Source organism: Stegostoma tigrinum, chromosome 13, assembly GCF_030684315.1.
Source record: "Stegostoma tigrinum isolate sSteTig4 chromosome 13, sSteTig4.hap1, whole genome shotgun sequence".
Taxonomy (NCBI): domain Eukaryota; kingdom Metazoa; phylum Chordata; class Chondrichthyes; order Orectolobiformes; family Stegostomatidae; genus Stegostoma; species Stegostoma tigrinum.
In genome coordinates this window covers 36,121,809-36,146,899 of record NC_081366.1, presented here as the reverse complement: position 1 = coordinate 36,146,899, position 25,091 = coordinate 36,121,809, and the positions used below count along the sequence as shown (strand labels likewise).

Sequence of the window (25,091 nt, the reverse complement as noted above, 5' to 3'; positions counted from 1 at the left end):
GCGTGCTTAACTTTCTTCAAAGGATATACTTTCATGTTATAGAACTCTAGTTGTTACGCCTCTGGATATGTTCAGACCACTGATGTAGTAACTGGCCTTTGGGCACCCTTCAGTGGCAGAGAACTTGTATGAAGTGATTTATTGTTCATTAGAATGGAATCTTTTGTGGCACTGAGAGATTCGGCAGGGAGATTTGAATATATTTTGTTCCTAATTGATAATATCTACTGGAATATTGGGAATCAGCACAAAGAAGAAAAAAAACCAACATTCTTAGGAAGCTCTCCTTTTTCTAGTATTTAGTCTGAACTAATGGGATCTCTGCTGATACCTGAGGGCTAACCAGTGGCCCATCTTTGTTCCTGTTTCAACGGGCTAAAGATTGAAGGTAACACAATTTAGAAATGTGAGGCTACATTTTCCTGTGGACTCCTGAACCCCAAATCTAGGATCAAATCAAGCTCTCGAATCAGTACTAGTGAGGCAATCTCAGCGAGCTTCCAGAAGTGGCCTCTATTAAGAAAGGCCACATCACATGGCTGACAACTCCACTAGCAGTGACAAGCATTGCTGAGGGAGCTGGGGAACCTTAAAAGTAGCTCAACAAGGAGATGTTCTTAGAAGCATAAAATAAGCAAACAAATCAGAGGGGCAAATGCAATAAGTCGGTAAAATCAAAGGGGAAACCCCTTCGGTTGGACCCACTAGAGCGCCAGGAGTGGTTTCTCTTGCCTGTGGCTCCATCCTAATTTCCTGACCCCTTTATCTTCAAGACCACAACCACAGGGTAGGAAAACCCCAGCCCATATTTAGTAGTATTGGCAGGCCTCACTTTGGCCTCATGCATAGTGGTTACTAGAACCACTTTTGCCCTAATGTAATTGGATATTTGCTGACCAATTACAATGGAAAATTAAAAGGCATTGATTAGCTTCTGCTGATGGTTTTGAAAGTGTGGGCATGGATCTACAAGTCAAATCATGCTCGTGCCAATTACTTCCTGGGAAAACAAGTTTGGAAGAATTTTAATGCAAGTTCCATTACATCATCTGCTTCAAAGTAGCACAATGTATTGGCAGTATGCCTGACTAGGATTAACATAAAAGCATAGCAACTCAACAGGAGTGGGCCATTCTGCCTTCAAATCTGCTCCACAATTCAACTTCATGACTGATCATTTATCTCAATGCTATATTCTGACCTTTTATCCATACCCCTTGATATCTTCAAAATCTAAAAATGCATCCATCTATTTCATGAATATATTCAGTGAGTTGGCTTCTACAGCTTTCTGTGATGGTCAATGTTACACTTCCGGTGACGTTATTTTTCCTCATCTCAGTCCGAAGTGATCTACATTGTCTCTTGCAACTGTATTTCCTAGTTCTAGACCCTGAACCATGGAAAACTTCATCCCCGTGAATAGCCTGTCCAGCACTGTTAGAATATTATATGTTTCAATCAGACCCTATCTCATCAATCTAAATTCTGGTAAATACAGGTCTGGTCAAACCAACTTTTCCTTATAGAACAGTCCTGCTTTCCCCTGCATCGCACTAGTAATTTTCTGCTGTACTCTCACTATAGCAAGTATATCCTTCCTCATAGGTAGGGAGACCAAAACTGCACACAGTGCTTCAGGTCTCTAAGATACTGTATAACAGCAGTCAGAGCTTAAATTCTCCTGCAGTTATGGCTAATATGCCATTTATCTTCTTAATTGCTTGCTGAATCTGCCGGTTTACTTTCATTGATTAGTGTACCAGGAAAGTGTTTGGCTTTGTACATACATATCTCTATTTGTATCACCATTTAAATAAACCTCTTCCTTTCTACTTTTCACACTGAAGTATGTAACACCACATTTAGCCATGTTGTACCAGGCCTTTGCCCACTCACTCAGCTTGTCTAGAAGCCTTGCATCTCCTTCATAACTCACAATCCTGCCCAGTTTTGTGTCATCTGCAAATTTGGAAATGTTGCATTTGATTCACTCATTTATATGTATTATGGAAAGCTGGGGCCAAAGCACTGACATTGTGATGTCCCACTAGTTACTGCCTGGCATTTGAAAAAAAACCCATTTATTCCCATCTCTGTTTCCTCTCTATCAACCAATTCTTGTTCCAAGCCAATATATTACTCTCCATCCCCTGTACTTTAAACTTGCTCACTAATCTCTTCTGAGTGACCTCTTAATAAGCCTGTTGCAAATCTAAATATGCCACATCCACATGCCACCCTGTTCTATTCTACTAGTTACATCCTCAAAAAAATCTATTTTCCTCTTCTTGATCAAACTCTGAAACCCAGCATGCTTGAAATCTTCAGGCTTGCTGTTTTTTCTGACAATTTTGTATGTCTCCTCATTGTATCTTTAACTATCCCTAATGTGTTTTATAAACCATGGTTGGGCCAAATTTCCTCTTTTAGTTTTGCACCAGACATGAATGAATAATTCTTGTAATAAAGAATATTTGTTTAGATCAATGATTTTATCACTAATTAGTTCTAATAGTCTGCAGAAGAAGACCTTTCTTTTGCATTTCTGAGTATCTGGGGCAGGAAAATGCACCTTTTGTTGCTCGATACTAGTATAAATAATCTGTGGAATTATCCAGTAATGACTAACATCTATTTGACTATTATTCAGTCTTCAATGGTGAGCCTGCAGGAGGCCAAGAGGCTTTTAGGATAAAGGCAGTGGTTTATCAAATGTGTATGATTTGGCAGTAACTACCAAAACATATTCTGTATTTTCTGGAAAAGCATTCAGGGACTTGCTCACAGATGTTGGCTCTGTAGGTCAATCGAATGCAGATCAGCATTAATTTACTAAATTCACTATACATGTTTACAACTCACTCATACAGGGTTTCTTCTAAATCTGTAAAGTATAACCTTTTAATTAAACTTGCATTATATTTTTAGTTCAAATGTGAATGCTAATGGTTTAGCAGAAAAGATTAAGAACCAAACACAAATCTTTAACATAAGGAAAATTTAGAGACACGAAGAATAACAATTCTGTAACGATTTTCTTCAACTCAGTGATGATATAATTTTAAACATGTATTTGCAAAAAGGCATGAAACATGAAGTTCTTTTCCTTTATATACCTGTACACAGATATCAATAATATTGATAATAAATCTTTTTAAAATTATATATGAAGCATTCATATTTATTTATCTTAAGTACAAAAACAACTTATAAAAGATAAGTTCAGCTTTTCACCTTATAAACTTTTTTTTGTGTTCTTTCTCTAACCAAATACAAATTACTTGGTTACATACCTTAATAAGAGATTCTTGTAGGATTTGTTACCTTGGTACGAGCACTAGGGAAGCCTTTTTAATACTGCTATTTACTGAGAAGTTAAACTTTAGAACTTAGTGCTTGTATATAGTATACGCAGTAAGAGAATGACGTTTGGTGAATGATTGATCTATCACTACAGCGCTATATCACTTACTCTCTCATCAAAGTAAGAGTCCCTCTTCTCATCAGTCCATATACTCTGACATATACTGGATAACCCAACCACCAAACCCAAGAGCACCATGTCATTTAGTGATGTTGAATTCATTTTCATTATCTGCATGCATACAATGTCTTCATGTTATATGTTTTTAGTATGCTGTCATCACCATTAATAATCTCAATTGTTTTGGCATTAACTCCGAATTTTGCATATCATTTTCTCCTGTTGTACTGGTTCTCCTTTGTTGTAAAGTCAGGATTCTGTCAATAACCTTTGTTATTGAATGGATGGATGGGTTGGAGAACATCTTTCTGATTTTCCCCTCTCTTTGCTGGGAACCATATCAGCTTCACTCAGACAATCTCGTAGAGATTAGCAGCTTTCTGCACTGTGACCAGCTAGTTCAATTCTATGTCGAAGTTTGCTCCAAGTACCTTAGTAGATCATATGGCTGAATACAAAATATACATGTGTACATACATTTCTCAGGATTCCCAAAAGCAAAATTCATTTGTTGGCCATGCTTTCTGTCATTTAGTAGTCTTCCCACCACTACGTTTTCCATTGTGGCAGATGTTTAAAATGTTTGCTAAAGAACGATGTTGACATTATAGCTGTTGTGTAACTTAATTATGTTGTTATTGGCAGAATCTCAACCTACCTTTGTTTAAAGGTGACTGGACCAAAAGTGTACATTTCTGTCCTGTCATATTTTCATCTAGCTGGGATTTTTATATTAATGCTGATTTGCATATCTAGTAACCACAGCATTGATAGTCTCCTCTAAAAAAATTACAGTACTATTATCTGTCAGAATGCTATTTACAAATCTTCCATTAAATGTGCATCACACTGTTTCTTGAATGCACATATATTATTGGTGTAACTATAAAAGTTTTACAATATATGGAGTTATACTGTCAGGCGTATTTCATTGCAAACTGGTTTCCTTCCTGTAACAATCCAAGGTCAGGATACAAGCTAATCTCATCATGCCAGAATTGCCATTCTTTGCACTCTCTGAAAGGTGCTAAGAGAGCTTTGCAAAGTCTGATGATCATGGGCTGAATTTTGGTAAAAGTTTTGTTTTGAATATGTGGACACTCTCACCTGCAACCTCGAAGTGTTTAAATGATTAAAATTTCCTGCCTGGGGGTGGAACTCAGTACATACTCTGGGAAACTGGTCAGTGTATAAATGTAAGTTTACAATCACATCAAGCCAGTTGGATTGATACGTTGATACAACTGGATTGATGGCACAGTAAAAACATGGGTTAGCATTTCCAACTGATACACAGAATTAACAAAATTACAAACTTAATTTTATTACCGATGGATTACAAAGTAAGCAATAATATATCGCTGCACAGTTCTCAGATTCTACATAATAAATGCTGACAATATCACAATGTTAAGATGAGAAATAAAATATATGTAGCTTTTAAAGTTTGCAATGGCACCTCGGGAAAGATGTTTGTCTTGATCACTGACACAAGATGGATGCTATCGAATTGGCCCATTGTTTGCAATGTCTGATGTTCAATTTAATTGACTTCAACAGAACTGGCTATCAAATGCTTTGTATAATGGGCAGCTGATTGAATATCGCCTGTTTTGCACCATTACATGAGGCAGATTTCAACCCAAATCCTTATAGTGCAGAGACCAGAAACACTCTTATTTTGAAGTGAGAAACTCATTTCTTTTTGCAGGCTGCCTGCTGAATTCTGAGAGCAATCCATCTATTCACTGGCTCCTTTGTGACAGCACCTCCCATTTTTCCCACTTCAGCTGCTTTAGTCATTGTTATGTCACTGCTTATTGTCAGTAAGTTTTCACTGGATCCTTATTGCTCCAAGTAAAATCAGGAGAAATATTTCAAACACATTGTCATCCTTTTGGATGCATTTTTCAAGATATTTACGATTACAATCTGTCATTGGACTGAGTGGATAGCCCATGTCATTTACTGACCTTTAATATGAACAGTATGCCACCTATTGATAGATTTCAATTCAGTGATGCAAGGCTAAACAAAAATAGCATGCCTTGATGCACACTGTCAGACTAAATTGAAAGGAAGCGGTGTGACAATCAAATTGATAAAATACATTAATAATGTTTAGATATAAAGAAGTTGCATTTGTTTCCATTAACTATTATGTTGGATGAGAATGTGTCTTTTTTAAAGTAAAATACAATTTAACCCATTTGTTAAATACCTTTAGATATTTTGCATCTTCTGTTAACCCAATTTGGGTAACATATCACATCCCTATAACCCCACCAGCCCCAAACACAATTTGTACACATTTGTTTCATCTACTCAATGTCGCAGTAATTATGTGAACATCCAGAGTAATAGAGATTTTACTAGACTAAAACAGGCTGTTGAGCTCATTATATCTATGCCTATGTTTAGGTTCCAAATAATCCCTCTCCAACTTTAGTTTATTGCACAACACCAACATATCCTCCATGTCAACATATTCTCCCTCACGTTTATGCAGATGTATAGTACTGTTGTCACTGCACCATTAACCAGAAAGGGTCTTCTGAAGAAGGGTTCTGACCCGAAATGTTAACTTTCCTGCTCCTTTGCTGCGGCCTGGCCTGCTGTGTTCTTCCAGTTCTGCACTGTGTTATCTCTGACTCTAGCATCTGCAGTTCTTACTATCTCCCCTGAATGTATCCATGCTATTTTACGTTCCAAATATTAGCAATAGACAATAGACAATAGGTGCTGGAGTAGGCCATTCGGCCCTTCGAGCCAGCACCACCATTCATTATGATCATGGTTGATCATCCACAATCAGTATCCTGTTCCTGCCTTATCCCCATAACCCTTGATTCCACTATCTTTAAGAGCTCTGTCTATCTCTTTCTTGAAAGCATCCAGAGAGTTGGCCTCCACTCCCTTCTGGGACAGAGCATTCCATATATCCACCACTCTCTGAGTGAAGAAGTTTTTCCTCAGAGTATAATGATGCAACAGAATCTTCAATATTTATCTATAATGAATAATATCTTTTTAACATCTTGCACTTTGGACCAATGTTACCAAATCAACTATCTTAATTTTAAATATTGATTTCTCCCAACAGGCTCAGAGATCTAACTCCAGTTTAACCAATGTCTAAAAGAGCTGATTGAGGTAGATAAATGTGTGAACAGATGATGATGAAATCAGTTATATCCAATACTGCTTCACAAAATGACTATTATTTTTGAAAAGGACAACAATTGAACACAGATCATTCCCCAAAGTAGTGAACAGAAATATTTTTAAAGTCTCTGATTTGAGGTCATTGCAGGATAAATAGAATCATGACAATAGCAGGAAGTACTATGGGTGAAAAATTTTCACTGTGTACTTCAGTCTCTTCTGTGACTGTCTCTACAGGAGTTGGGAAATAGACACTATATGAAGATTTGTCTTTTTAATAGCTCATTAGATGCTCATTTGAAATACGTCAAAAGGTGATCAAATTTTTGCATGATTATTTTTGATAGTGTCATGAAGTTGCAATGTAAGCATTATAAATCTTTCAATTCCGTTGGTTTATCTACTACCTGGGAATTTTGTTTAAAAGAAAACACCTTTAAAAGAGTAAGGGCATTTTCTTAATAAAATGACTGCAGAAGCCATAAGACTTTTCTGAGAGGCCATCTTTCTAAAAATCTCTGACATAGCTTAACTTCAGTGGATAACAGCGAGGGCAAATGCATTGATGGCCTTTATTTCAAAGGGAATGGAATATAAAACTAGGGTTTTGCTAAAACTATACAAGATACTAGTTAGACCACATCTGGAATAAGGTATACAGTTTTTGGTCCCTTGTATAACGAAAGGTACACTGGCATTGGAGGAAATCAAGAGAAGGATCATGAGGCTGATACCAGGTATAAAGGAACTTTCTTATGAAGACAGATTGAATAGACTGGGCCTGTTCTCATTTGAATTCAGGAGAATGAGAGGCATCCTTATTGAACCTGACAAGATTCTTAGGGCACTTGTCAGGACTGATGTGGATAAATTGTTTACCCTTGTGGGAAAGTCTATGAACAGGGGGTAAATATCAAAATAAGGGTCACATTTAAGACAGAGATGAGGAGCAATTTCTTCTGTCAGAGGGCTATGAATATGTAGAATTCTTTACCACTGTTGAGACTGTGACATTAAGTATATTCAAAGTTGAAATAGAATCACTGAGGGATTCAAGGGTTGCAAGGCAAAGGCAGGAAAGTAGCATTGAGGATTATCCAATCAGCCATGATCTTAGGGAATAAAGAGGGAGTAACATCAAGAAGACATGAAGGATGCAGTAACAGCAGCTTTCTCTCAGTCTTTCAAACCTGGACTCTGTCTCTGTTACACATTATGCCGCAGAGGTAGAAAATTTTAAAAATAAAAGGAACTTTAAGTATAATAGCAACCACTTTGGAAAGGAGTCTGTCTCCAGAAGATCAAGCAGCTTACATTAGCCACAATGCCACTGGATATAAGGACCACCAAAAGAAGTTTAGAATGTATGATGCTTTTACTTATGGATATTTAAGTTTTCAGTTCCAGCTCCCCACTCTATAACTTGTTCAATTTTTCATGCTTTGACATGTGTAAACTTTTCAGGATTAGGGACATTTTTTCAAACCTCTTTATATGATCCTATACTTCAGTAAATTTATAAAACTCACTCTTTGGGAGAAATCTTCCTTGCCCCTGAATGATGTGGGCAGTGCTGAGTCAGATGAGGAAATATGGTGAGATTGGCATAAATGAAATTCTTAATGTTGAGAGCAACATTTACATTCAATGCCTCATTGATATGCAGTTTTCCATTCCCATCGTCACCAGCAAAAGGTAGAGCAGGTCTTTGATGGCTAACCCTAACCCTATCGCTCGCTGCCTCCACTTTCAGCCCTCTATCTTGGTTATCAGTCCCCAACATCTCAGGGTATGCTTCAGAGGTAGCGACAGCCTCCACTCTCGTTCACAGAAGTTGGCATCATACATATGCCAGCATCAACACATCATCGTGGCAGTTCTCTGAACCACTTACCACATTCCACTTCATTGTTGCACATTGAAAGACATTGCATTGGAATGCTCCTGCCAGGGCACTTTGAACACAGCGACAAACATTCATCTCACGGATTTGACCAGGCTACACCTCAGTCCTCCGTTCTTCCTCTCTTAGCATTTAATTACTTTGCACCTTCTTGCATGCTGCCAGCATCTCTGGCTTGTTTTGTTTTGCTTTGGCCCCCTTAAACCAGTGCGAAAGGCTCACTATCTTTCTGCCTTGCTTTCCATTTTAGTACAATCACCAACCACAGTCAAGGTTGTTAGCAGTAATCACTCAAGTGGGCAGACATGTAGCTGTATGGCACTGTGGTATATGTCAATGTTACATTTGCAGCTCTCTCAGCGAGCACACAGCATATGCTTCAATTGAATGTCCAAGTCTCAAAGATGAAGGGGAGTAATCCACAGTCAGATCAGGGGAGACAGCTTTCAGTCAGGTGGTCCTGACACAGCCAGTTAGTGGTCTCCTCCAATATCAGCCCAGAGGTTTGGACAGTCAGTCAGCTGCTTTGTGCAGTCAGGCCTAAGGAGCCTGTACTTGTGCAGACCAGGGAGTGAGGCTTAGTCATTCCTACAGGGCCAGTGATACAGTCTGAGGTGTGAGTGAAGTAAAATGCCTGCTTTTGCGTCATGTGAGATTTTCAATGGACAAGAGTATTAACATCACCCCCCTACATTACAGGTGAAGGACGTGTGTTATCACAAAATGCTGTATGCAGCACTTTACATGTTGACCAACTGTGTCAACTTCAAGTCCTGGTCCCAAGCATTGTTGACCACATTATTCAGCATTACAAATCAATTGGCTGTGAGATGTGAGCAATGTTTTGTGAAAGGAAAGATTCACCCTTGTTGCCAAATAGCAAACATCTTCCACAGTTCCACCGCCTGCTCAAGGTGCAGGAATTGCACATTTTGCACCTTGGACTGTGAAATGTCCAGTCCTTTAACCTCCAATCCATGCTGCCTTTTCTTGATACTGTGGGGTTGGAGTGGCAGGGAGAGGTTCTCCTTGTTGTTGCCACTCATACAATCTCCTACTGTATGTGCATTAAAAGACTTCAGCAACAGATTTCTGAATCAGGGTAATGATGTCTAAAGCCCATGTAGAGTCATCCCACTGGGATCTCCATGTCCCAATGTTTTGAGGATGTTGTTCAAATGTTATCACAGAGTGGAGTTGGAGGAACACAGCAGGCCAGGCAGCATCGGAGGAGTAGAAAAGTTGACATTTCAGGTAGGGACCCTTCTGAAGAATGATCTCATTGCTGAGAAGTGTTTCATTTCCAATATTGCCCAAATAGACTCATGGGCACCATCTCTCCAATGGATCTAGGCATAGAAGATGTGGTCATTGCTGTGGCTGCTACACTAAGTGCTGCTGCACAGGAATGGATGATGAACATATGCATCTGGAAGGCCATGTCTTGCATCAACATCCAGTGGATTGGAGCTGTCCCCAACTGCGGAGCTTCCAGCTGAAGGCGAGGTGCCCTCATGATGTGGCAAAACTTCCAATAGAGCCACATCTTCCATGGAATGCCATGTAGATGACAGAGGGGCAGTGTCCAGAGGTCAGAACACCGTGTCATCTGTCCAATGTATCTGCAATGCAGCATCTTCTTGTGCTAGGGCCACTGATTTTGGTTTCCATGAAGGTCATCTCTGGGATTTCATACCAGAAACATGCAGGCAGAGCACACTGCCTGATCCTAGGAATCTCTGCTCCGGACAACTGGAGGGTGTGTCAAGGCTAAGGGACAGAAAATGGGGATCCATGAGAGCTGCAGCATTGTTTGATGGTAAGGATGTTCTTCAGGCTGAAGAGCACCTCCAGCATCTTACAGCATAGCAATGTTGGCCAAAGCAACATGGGCTGGACTTCTTTGTGTTTTGGCGCTGCTGATTCCAGCATCCCCTTTATTATCCCAACTTCAAGAGCAACTTCATGCTTTGATCATTCTGTGCAGTTCAACTCATTAATAAAAGTTAAGGTGACAAATGGATGGAAACCTTCACAACTTCTGATGATCCTTCTTTCAATAATGACAAGGATTCATGCTGTTATGGACAGTACGGAGAAAATAGCAAGTATTGTGCGCACTAAGCCTGGCCAGTCACTTGACTTTTGTTCTTGTAGCTGCAGGTAAAATGACATTTGCTTCCACAGCTGATGATGGGAAGTGAAAATATATTTACAAAAATGATAACATATTTAAAATGAAGGATGAATCATGCCAATTATATGTCCTCAAAAGATTATGGTACCACTTTTCGCTCCGTCTACATCTAGGTGCAGACCTGGGGTCTGCCGGTAAAGGGCAGGGAGCCTGCCTTAGAATAGATCCTGTTGGTCTCCGAGTTTTCGTTGGGTGACCTTGAGGCTGTTTGAGGCTAGATGGCAAAATCGTGCAGGGGTTGTCCTCCTCGGCTTGAGCTCCCACAGGGTAAAGAGTGTCAGGCAGAATGCAGCTGGAATGTTTGGCAATCACTGCAGTGTCCTGAGAGGACACTTCTTGGAAATTTGCATATGATCCCTCCTCTGGCTGGCTCCCTATTGGTAGCACCCTGTCTCCATATGAGGAAGGGGTGGGGTCAAGTCCCTCATGCACTCGTCACCTTACCATTGGTGCAATGGAGTGAGGTCTGTATGGATATCAAACAGACACTGAGCGTACTAGAATAGAAGCAAAATACTATGGATACTGGAAATCTGAAATAAAAACTAAGTGGGCTGGAGATTCGCAGCAACTCTAGCAATATTTATGGACAAACAGAGAAACAGAGTTAATGTTCCGGCATTTCTGGTCCAGTTTGATTCTGAAGAAGAGTCGTACTGGACACAAAATGCTTTCTCTGTTTACCTCTCCATGATCCTACCAGACTTGCTGAAGTTCTCCACAGGTGCTTTTTAGTTTTATGCCAGCTGAGTGTGCCATGCTTGGCTTCCCATGGCAGCTGCTTGTCCTGTGAAGGCAGTCAGAGGATCACATGTGAGAAGCAGTACAGTACAAACCGCATTGGTGGAATCCCCTGACCTTTGAGTCAATTACCTGAGTGCATCCAGCAAATCTGCCTGCTGCTACAGTGTCTGTTTGTGCATTTGTATGAAGTTCTTAAAGGTCGACCACTGGGTCGCTTCTTTCCTGGGGCTGAACAGGTCATTAGAATCAATATTAATAAGCACATATTAGATTGTTTCCTTTAAGTAATGCTTGAAATGCTGGCAGACTCAGGAAAGTTTCAGCCAGAGATAGTAGGAACTGCCGATGTTGGAGAATCTGAGATAACAAGGTGTAGAGCTGGATGAAAACAGCAGGCCAAGCAGCGTCAGAGGAGCAGGAAAGCTGATGTTTCGGGCCTAGACCCTTCTTCAGAAAATGGGGGAGGGTCTAGGCTTGAAACTTCAGCTTTCCTGCTCCCCTGATGCTGCTTGGCCTGTTGTGTTCATCCAGCTCTACACCTTGTTATCTCAAAGTTTCAGCCATCTTCGTTTAGCTCAGTGGTCATGTTCTCATCTCTCAGTTCAAAAAAAGTTGGGTTTTTGAGATGCACTCTTGACAGCCCGTATAAGCAAAGGCTAGAATCCAGCTCTGACAACGAGATTGGGCTGTTTGGATGTCATAACTCACTGGATCAGTGATAAGAAAGCCTGACTTCCAATATTAGTTGTGTGTCAGGTCCAATTTTTCAGGCCCAGTAATTGATCCCTGTTGTCTATTTATAGGCTGGTTGCAATTTCCGTGCTACCAGGTTGTTAATGTTCAGCCTAACAGAAAAAAATAACAAAAATAAAATAATACAATTGGCACAGGGCATGTTAAATATTTAGCAACAAAACGGACCTAATTCAGTATTGACATTGTGCAATGGTTTGGTCAATCATAGCCTCCTATAAGGAGCAACAGCATTGCAATTTCACACGTTTTTTATGAAAACTCAAGAGCACTACTGTAAACTGAGCTAAATCTTAAAAATACAACCTGAATAAACGGCATAAAAACTGCAAGATAACAAAGTGTGAAGCTGGATAAGCACAGCAGGCCAAGCAGCATCTCAGGAGCACAAAAGCTGACGTTTCGGGCCTAGACCCTTCATCAGAGAGGGGGATGGGGAGAGGGAACTGGAATAAATAGGGAGAGAGGGGGAGGCGGACCGAAGATGGAGAGAAAAGATGGTGGGGAGGTAGGGAGGGGACAGTTCAGTCCAGGGAAGACGAACAGGTCGAAGAGGCGGGATGAGGTTAGTAGGTAGGAAATGGAGGTGTGGCTTGAGATGGGAGGAAGGGATGGGTGAGAGGAAGAACAGGTTAGGGAGGCAGAGACAGGCTGGGCTGGTTTTGGAATGCAGTCGGGGAGGGGAAGAACTGGGCTGGTTTTGGGATGCAGTGGGGGAAGGGGAGATTTTGAAGCTTGTGAAGTTCACATTGATACCATTGGGCTGCAGGGTTCCCAAGCGGAATATGAGTTGCTGTTCCTGCAACCTTCGGTGGCATCATTGTGGCACTGCAGGAAGCCCATGATGGACGTGTCATCTGAGGAATGGGAGGGGTTGTTGAAATGGTTCGCGACTGGGAGGTACAGTTGTTTATTGTGAACCGAGCGGTTCTTAGAAACTTCTTGGAAACCCTTGTCCCAGTTGTAATAAAAATTATTTTCACCAGAGGGACCTAAGAAAGCGTTGTTCTCTTGGCAGACTGCTTGCTTGTGCTGCTTAAAATGTTCTCAGCATATGTGCGGCAATCGCCACAGGCCACACAAACATTACGCACGGATCATCTCACTGCTAAATTAGTCCCTGGTACACTATTCCATGTCTGAGAAATGCCTAAACAGAGCAGCATTTCGACCCATATATTCCCAGTTTCCTTCCAAGTTATATGAAGTTAAAAATGACAAGAATCTTTCCCCTGAGCACCATTGCTATAGAAGTTGGGCACGGTTTTAAAATGGACTGCTCTTGAGAAGAGTGAAAAGCGCCAGAGGCTACTGATTAATTAAAGCCTCCACAGTAATCAGGCACCAAAACAAAGATTTGGAAACTGTGGAACAAAGTACAACTTGAACTGAAATGAGAAAATGCAGGTTCAAGCACTGGATACAGTGAGGGCTTTAGATTAGTATGACAGTGATACCACCATTCCCTGCACCTGTTTGGAGAAATCATTAGCAACGTCCAAGAAAACTAGTCAAATTTACTAATGTTGACAGTTAGAAGGAATAGCAATAACAGACCTTGATGACCACAGGGATTTCTCTACCTGTTGCTTCTGCTGTACTAATCCGAATAAGTTCACATCTAGATAAAATTACAGTAAGCGTTGACAAAGGCTGGGATTTTCTTATTGACTGGTGATCATATGCAGGCCACACCCTCAAGCTGATGGTCAGTGGGAGCACCCAACAATGTTCCTGGTGGTAGAATCTAATTTGGCAGCTGCCAGACTTGCTATCAAATTAAGGTCAGAAACCTATCTGTTCAAATATGATAGCGATGGCAGGCTGGTGATGTGTTGCAGCTGTGACACACGGAAGCTGCTGGATGCCAATGTGATCCAGGGTGAATACCTCTGCACTAGGTCTTTTCAGCCTGAGGTACTTCAGATCCGAGTTGAGGAGCTGGAGTCTGAGCTGCTGGCATTGCACCATGTTGGTGAAGGGGGAAGTTACTTAGAGACTTCAATTCAAAATTGTTCTGTAATCAGGGATAGGAGGGTATTTCTGCAGGTAAGGCAGGTAAGAGGGCCCAGGGATGAAAGTTGAGGAGCCTTGGTCCTGCAGTTGTTCAACAGTTATGAGCTTTTGCAAACAGTGTGGATGAGAGTGGAGACCACAGCAAGGATGGGCAACTGATCAGTTTGGTACAGGAAGCTATATAAATAGGGGAACGCAAACAGGAACATGGTCGCGTTAAGGGACAGTATAATTAGATGGATAGATACTGTTGTCTGCGACCATGTGCTGAAGTCCCAAAGGTTATGTTGCCCACTCCAGCTGCCAAGGTCAAGGGCATCTCCTCAGGTCTGAAGAACCTGGAGAGGGAGGGGAAGGATCCAGTAGTCATTGTCAAGCCTGGTACCAATGACACTGATGGGATTAGAAAGGAGGTTCTGTTGAAAGACTTTGAACAGATGGGAGCTAAATTAGAAAGCAGAAACTCCAAGGTAATAACCTGTGGATTACTATCTTGAGCCACAAGCAAACTGGCAAAGGGTACATAAAGTCAAAATGCATGGCTTAAAGAGCGCTGTGTGAAGGAGTTTGGAGTCTGTGCACATGAATCACAAAAAGCTAGCATCCATGTTCAGCAAGTAATACAGAAGATTAATGGAATGTTGGCTTTTATTTCAAAGCAAGTGGCGTATAAAAGTAGGAATGCTTTGCCAGAACTCTACAAAGCAGTAGTCAGGCTTTAGCTGGAATGCTGTAAACAGTTTTGGGCCCCTTTTCAAAGGAAAGATATATTGGCCTTGAAGGCAGTCTCGTGGCAGTTCACTAGGCTGATCCCAGATGTGGAAGAGAGATAACAAAGTGTGGAGCTGGATGAATGCAGCAGGTCAAGCTTCATCTCAGGAGCACAAAAGCTGACGTTTCGGGCCTAGACCTTTCATCAGAAAAAGAACTTTATCTGATGAAGCGTCTAGGCCTGAAACGTCAGCTTTTGTGCTCCTAAGATGCTGCTTGGCCTGCTGTGTTCATCCAGCTCCACACTTTGTTATCTCGGATTCTCCAGCATCTGCAGTTCCCATTATCTCTATCCCAGATGTGGAGGATCTGTCTTAAGAGGAGAAGTTGAGTAGGTTGGGCCTATACTCATTGTAATATAGAATAATGATGGGTAATTTTATTGAAACATTCAGGATTCCTAAAAAATATGACTGGGTAGACATAGAAAGGTTGTTTCCCCTTGAGGATGAGTCAAGGATCACATGGTAAGTCTTGGAATAAGGCGTGGCACATTTAAGGGATAGATGACAGAAATATTTTTTTCTCAGTGAGTTTTGAATTTGTGGAATTTGTTATCTCAGAGAGCTGTTGAGGCTGCGTCATTAAGTATATTCAAGGCTGAGATAAATATGTTTTTAATCAGCAAGGGAGTTAAAGACAGGAAAATGGAGTTAAGGACGATCAGATCAGCCATGACCTCATTAAATGGTGGAGCAGATTTGATGGGCTGAATGGCCTACTTCTGTTCTTATATTTTGTGGTATTAAATATGTCCAACATTGGACTCCTGATATTTGCTGAAAAGTCCTGCTGGATAGTCATGATTCTAATTGTTCCCCTGATTTCACATTCTCTGACTGTACTCATATTATTACATGTACATAATTCTAAAGACCCTGAAAGACACTGAAAATCTACATTGACTTTATCTGTTACATTACCCTCATCTATTCTCCATTCTCTTCTCAAAATATTCAATGCATTTTCTTTTCCTTTTTCATCTTTACCATTTGAATATATGCTTTCTATTTATTATTATACTTTTCATTTTCATTTTCTTTTTTACAGTGATTCCATTATTTTTCTTGTAGGCTTTCCAAGCTTCCGGACAAGTCAAAAACATAGTGAGGATTGAACATGCTCCTTTTCATTGTGAACAATGGCCGTCTGTGTATAAATGTTAGTTGATTCTAGCTAGTGTACGTAATTCCATTGAAAACTCAACTGATTATGTTAAAATAGTTAATAAAATGTGAGGCTGGATGAACACAGCAGGCCAAGCAGCATCTCAGGAGCACAAAAGCTGACGTTTCGGGCCTAGACCCTTCATCTGACCTCTCTGATGAAGGGTCTAGGCCCGAAACGTCAGCTTTTGTGCTCCTGAGATGCTGCTTGGCCTGCTGTGTTCATCCAGCCTCACATTTTATTATCTTGGAATTCTCCAGCATCTGCAGTTCCCATTATCTCTGATGTTAAAATAGTTGTCAGGGCTGTCCAATCACAAAATCCCATTTAGCACAAGACATTTTGTTTCAGGCTTTGAAAGCAGAGGCTCAACGAGTTTGCACTCTACCTATTATAAACACCTGAGGAACATGCTGTTTGATTTGTTTACTAGGATATGTATGCTACATGTCCGGCATCAGATCAGCACTGAAATTAAAATACAATGCTGTTTAATTGTATGGCAATAAGGTATCTTTTTGGACTGAGGCTAACATCTTTGTGAAAAATCCCACTTGCATCACAATTGCGTAGCAGCATTGTGTAATGGCTTGCTTAACCTATTGTTCAAATTTTTCAGATACTTTGGCTCTCCAGTGTAATTGAAGATAGACTAGATACTTTCATGTCCAAAAACACAAGCTTGCTCCAAATCAGTGAACAATGATCTGATTAGGAAATCCGTTGTCCCATGAGGTAGCTTTGATGGGTTCTGTTTCTGCGACAAGCTTTCACAATGAGTCTCCTCCCATTTCGTCCACCTCCTCTCAGTCTTTTAACAAACCTTTCTCATTCCTCGCCTCACATATGTTATTGAAATAAGCCAAGTAAATTGACTCAAACACTTCCTGTGATAGTGAGCTCTACATTCAATCCACTCTGTTGAATGAAGAACTTTCTCCTGATTTTCCAATGAGATTTATTGAAAACTAACTTGTGTTTTGGCCCCCAAATGTTATATTCGATCAGAAGTAGACAAATTTTCCATATCTAACCAGGCAAACTCAAAGGCCTCCTTTAAGTCTCCTTATTTCTAAAGAAAAGAGTTCCAATCTACTCAATATTTCATGACAGCTATAATCTTTTCATTCAGCTGATATCTTTTCAAGTCAATTGCAATGGTTTAAGAAGGCAGCTCTTCACCACCTTCTCAATCAAGGATGGTCAATATTGAACTGAATTAAATTAGCTTTATGGTCACATGAGTGCAGTGAAAAGTTTATAAGTCGCTACTTACAAAGCCATCTTAGGTACAAATGTGCTTCGTTACAGAATAGAGAAATTAAGAAAGAAGATTACATTACAGCTATACACAGCATGACCATAGCTTGGAAAAACCAAGAAGCCAAGCTAAAAATCCTCATTCACCTTTAGTGGCTCCATCCCCACCTCTTTGACCTGTCTGTCTCCTCTCCAGCTATCTTCTTCTGTATCTATCTTCTATCCGCCTCCCCCTCTCTCCCTATTTATTTCAGAACTCCCTTCCCCTCCTCCATTTCTGAAGAACGGTCTAGGCCCGAAATGTCAGCTTTCCTGCTTCTCTGATGCTGCTTGGCCTGCTGTGTTCATCCAGCTCCACACCTTGTTATTTCAAAAGACAATACCGTTGGCCAAGCCAGTGACCCCCACATCCTGGGAATGAATATTGTTTTCTCATTCCTTTTCCCAGTTCAAAGTTCTTTAAAAAGCATTAAGACCAAAACTTTGCACAGTACTAAGTATAGCCTGAGTTATCCCAGACAAATTGAAAATAACTTCCAAACTGTTGAATTCTTCCCTCAAGGAATAACGCACAGGATTTTGTTAATATTTTTCATTATCCTGTTGGCTACCAATGCTGCTATTAATGATATATTCACCAGTTCCTCTAGATTGTTATGTTTTCCTCATCATTCCATTTTTTATCTTCTAAGCTATACTTTGCCTTTGATAATCCCTATCTAATTATTGTTAGTTATCTCATGAAAAATTGATTATCGAAACAATATTGTACTATAGTAAAGTTCATCACTAGATATCAACAGAAAGAAACACAACAAATATCAAAATCTTTGAGAAGAGATTTGCAATGATTAGGGTATTTTCTTACTGAGGACTATTACACTGCAAGGAAATACCAGACACAGGATATAAATAGATCAGTGAGTATGTCGCTGACCAACATCCAATTTATCCAGACTAAGTGACTGCAACATGCAATTATTAGAACCTAAGCACAGAAAGTTTAATTTTAGAATACAGGTGCCAAAACACCTTTAAGAAAAGATTTGCTGAGAATGTGTGGTACGTACTAGCTTTCCCCATGACAGGTTTGGTGACTGGTAGGTAGGCATATAGGCAAGAGGTCACCCTGGCACCTTCTCACCAAGGCACTAATTAAATCCATGTTGGGAAGCATGAGGAAAAGCCTTCCAGCCACCAATTGAGGCCCCTAAGTAGATAGTTACTGCTTCATCCCACTGGAACTGGTATTTATCAGTGGGCACGGGTCTCACTACACAGAAAACCTGAAATACAAATGCTGGCATTTCTACATCGGTTTTCTCCCAGTCAGGCACTCAGTATCTATTGGTGAGACCCAATATCAGGAACTATGTGTGGCTGGATGGGAAGGAGTGAGGGAGGGAAGAAGGAAGGGGCACTGAGAAATACCCCCACTACTCTAGCTGCCAACTCCCCTTCCATGCAAGCCCCAGCAAGCCCCTTTCTTGCCATCACTCTCCTTTCCCTGGTTTCCTGGCAATCCTAGGCCTTGGGCTAATGTAGTACTAACATCAGCCATCACCTCCCCCTTGGTACCATTGAGCAATGGGAATTGACAGCCTTCAACTGGCTGTCAGCTCTCATCAGGTGAGATTTCCAACACTGAGGTCCCTGACCTTGGGGAAAGCCCGCTGCTGCCTAGTTAACGACTCTTTGACAATTAGTGCGGTGGACCTTTCTGAAAGGAGGAGACAAGGGATCTTGCTGTCTGTCCAGCTGGTGGGCAAATCTCTGTCACCTCCACTAAATACTGTCTAATGTTTCTGACGTTTCCTGACAGCATGCAGAAAGAAAGAATTCTGAAGGCAAAAGTGTATGTCCGATTCTATAATATTCTTATAGAGGACAGAAAGTGTTCGACGAAAAGCTATTCACACATGCGGAAGCCAAAACAGAACTACACTTTCCTGTCTCACAAGCCTCAATGCAGTGAACGTTTATTGTCTACATCATACTCACAGACAATGCATTGAATCTGAAGAACCATAATTAGAGAATTGGATATATAATACAGAAAATTTCACAAGTACATTGTGACAAAATCTGGAAGGAAGATTCAAAGATCTGCTCACCTCAAATTATTTGTTTTTCCAGGTTTTAATTGATCATTTGAAACATATATGTTTGGTTCAATATTTAAGAAATATTTGAGATCTCACTGGAAGGAGAATGATAGCTTGTGCAGGGCAGGGAAACTTTCCAGAAAGATTTTAACTCCCTATGCTTGATAGAAATGGGACACAGCAGAACTAAAATGAACTTACCATCTTTTCACTTTGTGTTCAGTTGTTCTACTGGGTGCTCTGGGTGACCGTCTTAATCAGCTAGGAGCCTTATTAAGCTTCAAAATTTGGTGGTGCAACCAAAGAGGCCAGAAGAGGTAAATAATGCTTGTGGGGATGGAGAGCAACATGGCACTCTTCGAGGGTCCACAAAGATGGTATGAGTCTATGCACATCAGGGCGTTCTCCTTCATGATTTTAAATCCCACTTATCTTCCTCAGATATTGTGCAAGTCACGCACCAACGAATTGCAATGAGAATCTCTGTTGGACTGTGGAACTCAATATATATGTTAATACGTTGAAGAGGGCTGGGCCTCCCATTGACTACAGTTGGTTGACCACTGTAAACTACCAATCTGCTTCCTAACAAATTCCATCAATTGAAGTCCAGTGCACTGATGTGCAACCAAAAATCTGGCCAGAAGTAACAGTTCCCTTGGAAAAAAACTCAGCAACTTACCTCGTCACTATTACCTAGATCTGTGTGTTTTGCTTCCGTCTCCAAACTACCATGAACAATGTTTTGGAAATCTACTGATTATTAATACTTGATATTGTGAGAGATATTTTCAATGCCTTAAAGCATTAAATGTTATTCTAAATAAAATTTTCTGTTTCAGACATGCAGCCTCTGACATGTGACGACAAGCGATGCATTTAGTTAGAAAGAATGAGGAAAGACAACATGAATTAAGATGGGAAATTTAAAGAATCTGGAACAGAGGAACTTTCGGGTGCATGTGCCGCAATATTTGGAGCTGGCAGAACAAGTTGAAAAGACTAAAACAATAAGTATCCTTGACTTCTCATACAGAGGCAAAGAGTGCAAATAAAACAAAGAAATTAAGCTAAAATTTTAAAAATTACCTTTCGTGCCTCAGCTGGAATATTGTGTTATAATTCTGGGCACCTTGTCTTGGGAACAATGTCCAAGACATGGTAAAGGTAAGGTAAAGTCATATTAGAGATTGGAAAAATCTAGAAATAACCAAGAATGGGGATCTGTAGAGTATAGAGTAAGCAGAATGTAGCGTGGCTTGGGAAAATAGGGCTATTCTCTTCAGAGCAGATGAGGCTAAGCAGATATTTAATATGGACATTCAAAATCTTAAAAGCTTTGGTGAAATAAGCAAGGAGAAACAGTTATCAGTGGCAGGACCGTTAGTTATCAGAGGACATAGATCTGAAGTGATTGGCTAAAGAACTAGAGGCAAGGTGAGGAGACAAATTTTAAGTAGAAATTGTTATGATCAGGAATGCATTGCCTGAATATGTGGTTGAAGCAAATTGAATAATAACTTTCAAAATGGGATCAGTTAAGTATGTGAACTAGTTTAGTTGGCTGCAGCAAGTGCATGAATCAGACCAATGCTAGTTCTTTGGGGTTCAAACCTTGTTCTGGCTGTGGTAGACTTAGGACTTGCCTCCCCATCCTATATGTAATGGAAGTTCATGATACTTTGCTGTGGTTTGATGAATAATTGCCAAGGATATGCCTTTTGACAGGGAACTGAAGAAGGGATGCTTGAAGTGAAAATGTGGCTAGACTGTAGAGAAGGGAGATAGGGCTATTTGGATTGCCCATTCAAACAGCCACCACAAGCCTGATTGGGCGGATTGTTGAAGAGAGACCTTGGGGAGCAGGTACATAGTTCCTTGAATGTTGTGACACAGACAGGGTGGTGAAGAAAGGCAACGAGTGATGGGCAACAAAAACTGGCCAGCCAGTGATATCGACATCCCATGAGTGAATGAATGTTAAAAAAATGGATAGATCGGTGATTAGACCAGAACAAAGATCAGGTGCTAACTCCACTTGATATGTTTGCGAATTAATATGAACATGGATTGAAACTTAACATATTGACATAAAGGCTTGGACATGGCGTTTACATTAAATTCCCACTAGTCTTATTTTAAAATAGCATTGACTGACTTCCTCTAACAAGAACTTGGTGTGAGCCTCCTCAGAAAATGTCCCCTTATTTGAGAAGAATTCAATAAAGATTTGTCAAGCAGTTTTGTTAAAGACAGTGTTTCTTTGTGCTTCACATGCAATTAATGACTTCAAATAGCAGTTCCAAATAAAGCGGAGTTTTCTACATCATGATTCGACAAAGGGTAGTGACATAAATGACCAGTTAATATGTTTATTTCTGGTGCTGCTTCATGTAGGAATGGCAACCGAAGCAACAGGAGAACTCCTTGCTGTTTGAACAGTGCTTTAGAATTTTTAACCTCTGCCTGAATAGCCATTTGGGACCTCAGATTGGTATCTCATTTGAAGCATGGTACCTCTGACATTGCAGCTCATTACTTTTTACTGCATGAAATGCCAGTCTAGATTATATTCTTAGTCAGAAACTAACTCTAGAACCTATAATAAATAAGCAGACTTGATTTCAATTGTTCACACGAGAAATGGAAATAAGAGGTACAAGGAGAGAACAATATTGAGTGAGGGGTTTACAATTTTTGCTTTTCGAAATAGCGTTCCTATTATGTTCATAGTGATCTCATGTGTTCTGTAAACCATATAGATATAAATGGGATGACAAGAGAAGATCACAGTTATAAATGGCATGGTGACACACTACAGGTTGGAATATTCCCAGTAATCCTTTTTCCACAGTGCATCTGAGCCATTTCTTTTAGCATTGAGAAACTGATACCCTGTCATGAAGCTGAAGACTACAGTTATGATAGCAAATTGCATGTGAACTGAGTCAAATTCCATGATTATCCATGAAGTTTGAAGTGTGTTTCAGTAACAGTTATTTTTCTAACAGGTTCTCTGTCATGACAGCCTGCTAATTAGAAAATTTTAATGTTGATTCACAGTAACTACATGTGTGTTAATTTAGAATAAAAGCTCTCTTGCCTTTACAATGTAAGCCGGAAACATACTGGGTGAACACTGGGCTAAATTTGTAATTGTGGTAGGCGTCCTTTTGACAGAACCAAAAGCAGTGGAAAACTATGTTCCGACAGACTGTGGAGTGCAGAGACAGATTTTATCATGGCAGTCAGTTAATGGGCTGTAGAAATGCAGCGGGGATGCAAAGAGATTTCTGAATTGTCTGTTTCAGGGTCCTTTGGGCAGGATGGCTGTGTGCTACATTCCCTTCTGCTGGCAAAATGTCATGGTGGTGGAAAGACAATGGAGACTCCACCCCCATGCAAAGCACTACTATTTTTCAGGTCCTCCAGATGACTGATAAAATTCAGCACAGTTTGTTAGTCAAAAGTAACTACACAATTGTTTCTATTACTGCTGGAATCAGAATTTTTTTTTAACCACTCACTTAATGGCTGTGGCCAAATGTAGTTCCCAAACCCGCACTGGCTTGCAATGAGAGCAGCTTGGTCATTCTCCCAGATCAAGCTTCAAGTTGCTTGTCTCAGCGTGTTCCAAGCCAGCAGAAAGGTTGGCTCAACTGAAGTACGTTAGAAAGCTTGTGTATCTGCAATAAAACAGCCAAGGAGCTGAGGAGATACTTTTTTGGACAAGTATCCTGGGGTTGTGGCTTGAAGGAGTACTGCTCTGTTTCTCAATGACTTTAAATCACAAAGCCTCTTCTGTCATTACCAATGCCTCCACCCCCCAACTCTAGCCGCCACCCCTTCACACCACCCACCCCACGCCAGCTACTGCTGGAAAGCTGCTTCCATGAAGGTAGCGGCATCTACGTTCAGCAAGGAACTGCCCCAATGAAGGTAAATGTATCTGCATTGTGCAGGGAGCTGCCCCAATGAAAGTAAATGTATCTGCATTGTGCAGGGAGCTGCCCCAATGAAAGTAAATGTATCTGTATTGTGCAGGGAGCTGCCCCAATGAAGGTAAATGTATCTGCATTGTGCAGGGAGCTGTCCCAATGAAGGTAAATGTATCTGCATTGTGCAGGGAACTGCCCCAATGAAGGTAAAGATATCTGCATTGTGCAGGGAGCTGCCCCAATGAAGGTAAATGTATCTGCATTGTGCAGGGAACTGCTGTGATGCAAGCACAAAGCTGATGGCCCTGTTTTAGGATCCACACATAAGGCCCCAATCATGTGAATTAGTTTTCCGTGTCTGTGGAGTGGACAGTTGGTCAGCATTTGCTTGCCAGCTACCTGCCAGTACAAACCCCCCCAGCAGTTTGTAGCAACGGGCAGTCTTTTAAACATGTCTCCCGGCTAATTTAACATCTTATCATTTTTATTCCTACCAACCAGGGATAGTAAGATATAATTTGCAAAGTCAGAATGGCAATTCACTGCTGGAGCAAGGAGGCCTTCTTGAGCAGCTGCTGTTTTGTGGTACGGTGCTCCTAAAATGATGTTCTGGGGGGCAGTTTCTTCATTTTCACCCAGAATGATGAAGGAGTTCATTCAGAGGAAGACGCCTTCCTATATGATATTTCGTTGGTTGCAATGAAAAAGCAGAATTTGATAAAATCTGGACAAGTGTGCTCGGTCAATGACTCAGGCATAACAGAATGCTCCATTCTGCATGTTCACAGTGCACATCCTGTTGGTCACAAACTAAACATCCAGTCAAGTGAGAAGTTGGTGATGGCCAACGCCACTGCCATAATGTTATTTCACAATTACTGATGTTGTCCTGTCATCATTGTTTTGTTTCTTGTCTTCTCCAAACGTTGTAGATATTTGGAATCAGTGCTTGTGGTAGTGACACATTAAACTAATCTCTCATTTCAAGTGAAGTTCGGTCTCCTCGTCATCATTGATATTCAGCTACTTAAACCCCTCAACTTCTTGGGTTTTAACAGGTTGAATGAAAAAATGTCAATTCTCCTTGTTGGGAGTCAAAGTAACATTGATATGAAGATGTAGTGAAGAGAGATTTGAGGATGGGTTACTTCCCTGTAGGGGTGTTGGAACATGAAATACTTTGGCACTTAATTAATCTTATTGGTACATGTATTCCTTTCATGCCAGAATGAAAATTTTGATTTGGATAATTTATAGAAGTCAAATAACTTGCAGCTGAATATATTGCTGTTCTTGTCAATTGTAGCTTATAGAACAGTAGAAGAGTGGGGAAAGAGAGTACAGTTATGGAACATCGTTCATGACTTCTACCTGTTCCAATGTCAGAAAAGTACTTTTTAACAGTAGCTACTATTGTGAAATAGAGAAATGCAATGATAACTTGGTGCAAAACAAGATCCCACATGCAGCAATTTATTTTAAAAAGTGATCAAATCACCGTGGTGGTGCTGGCTGAGAACTAAATATTGGGCAGAGTATGAGGACAGAGGATGATTCCCCTACACTTTTCAAAGAGTGCAGACCC

At 40.6% G+C, this 25,091-nt stretch overlaps 1 protein-coding gene across 4 annotated transcripts in view; it reads right to left on the bottom strand.

Moving 5' to 3' along the window:
• myot (myotilin) overlaps positions 1-25,091 on the bottom strand; it is a 116,274-nt gene that overhangs the window by 42,049 nt on the left and 49,134 nt on the right. For 2 of the 4 annotated variants that reach the window (XM_059650666.1, XM_059650668.1), the window contains exon 1: positions 3,297-3,410. The exons of the other annotated variants lie outside the window; for them this stretch is intronic. The gene's annotated coding sequence lies outside the window, so the exon portion shown is untranslated. Of the gene's footprint in view, positions 1-3,296; positions 3,411-25,091 lie in introns of those variants that run through there. 4 annotated transcript variants of the gene reach the window in all.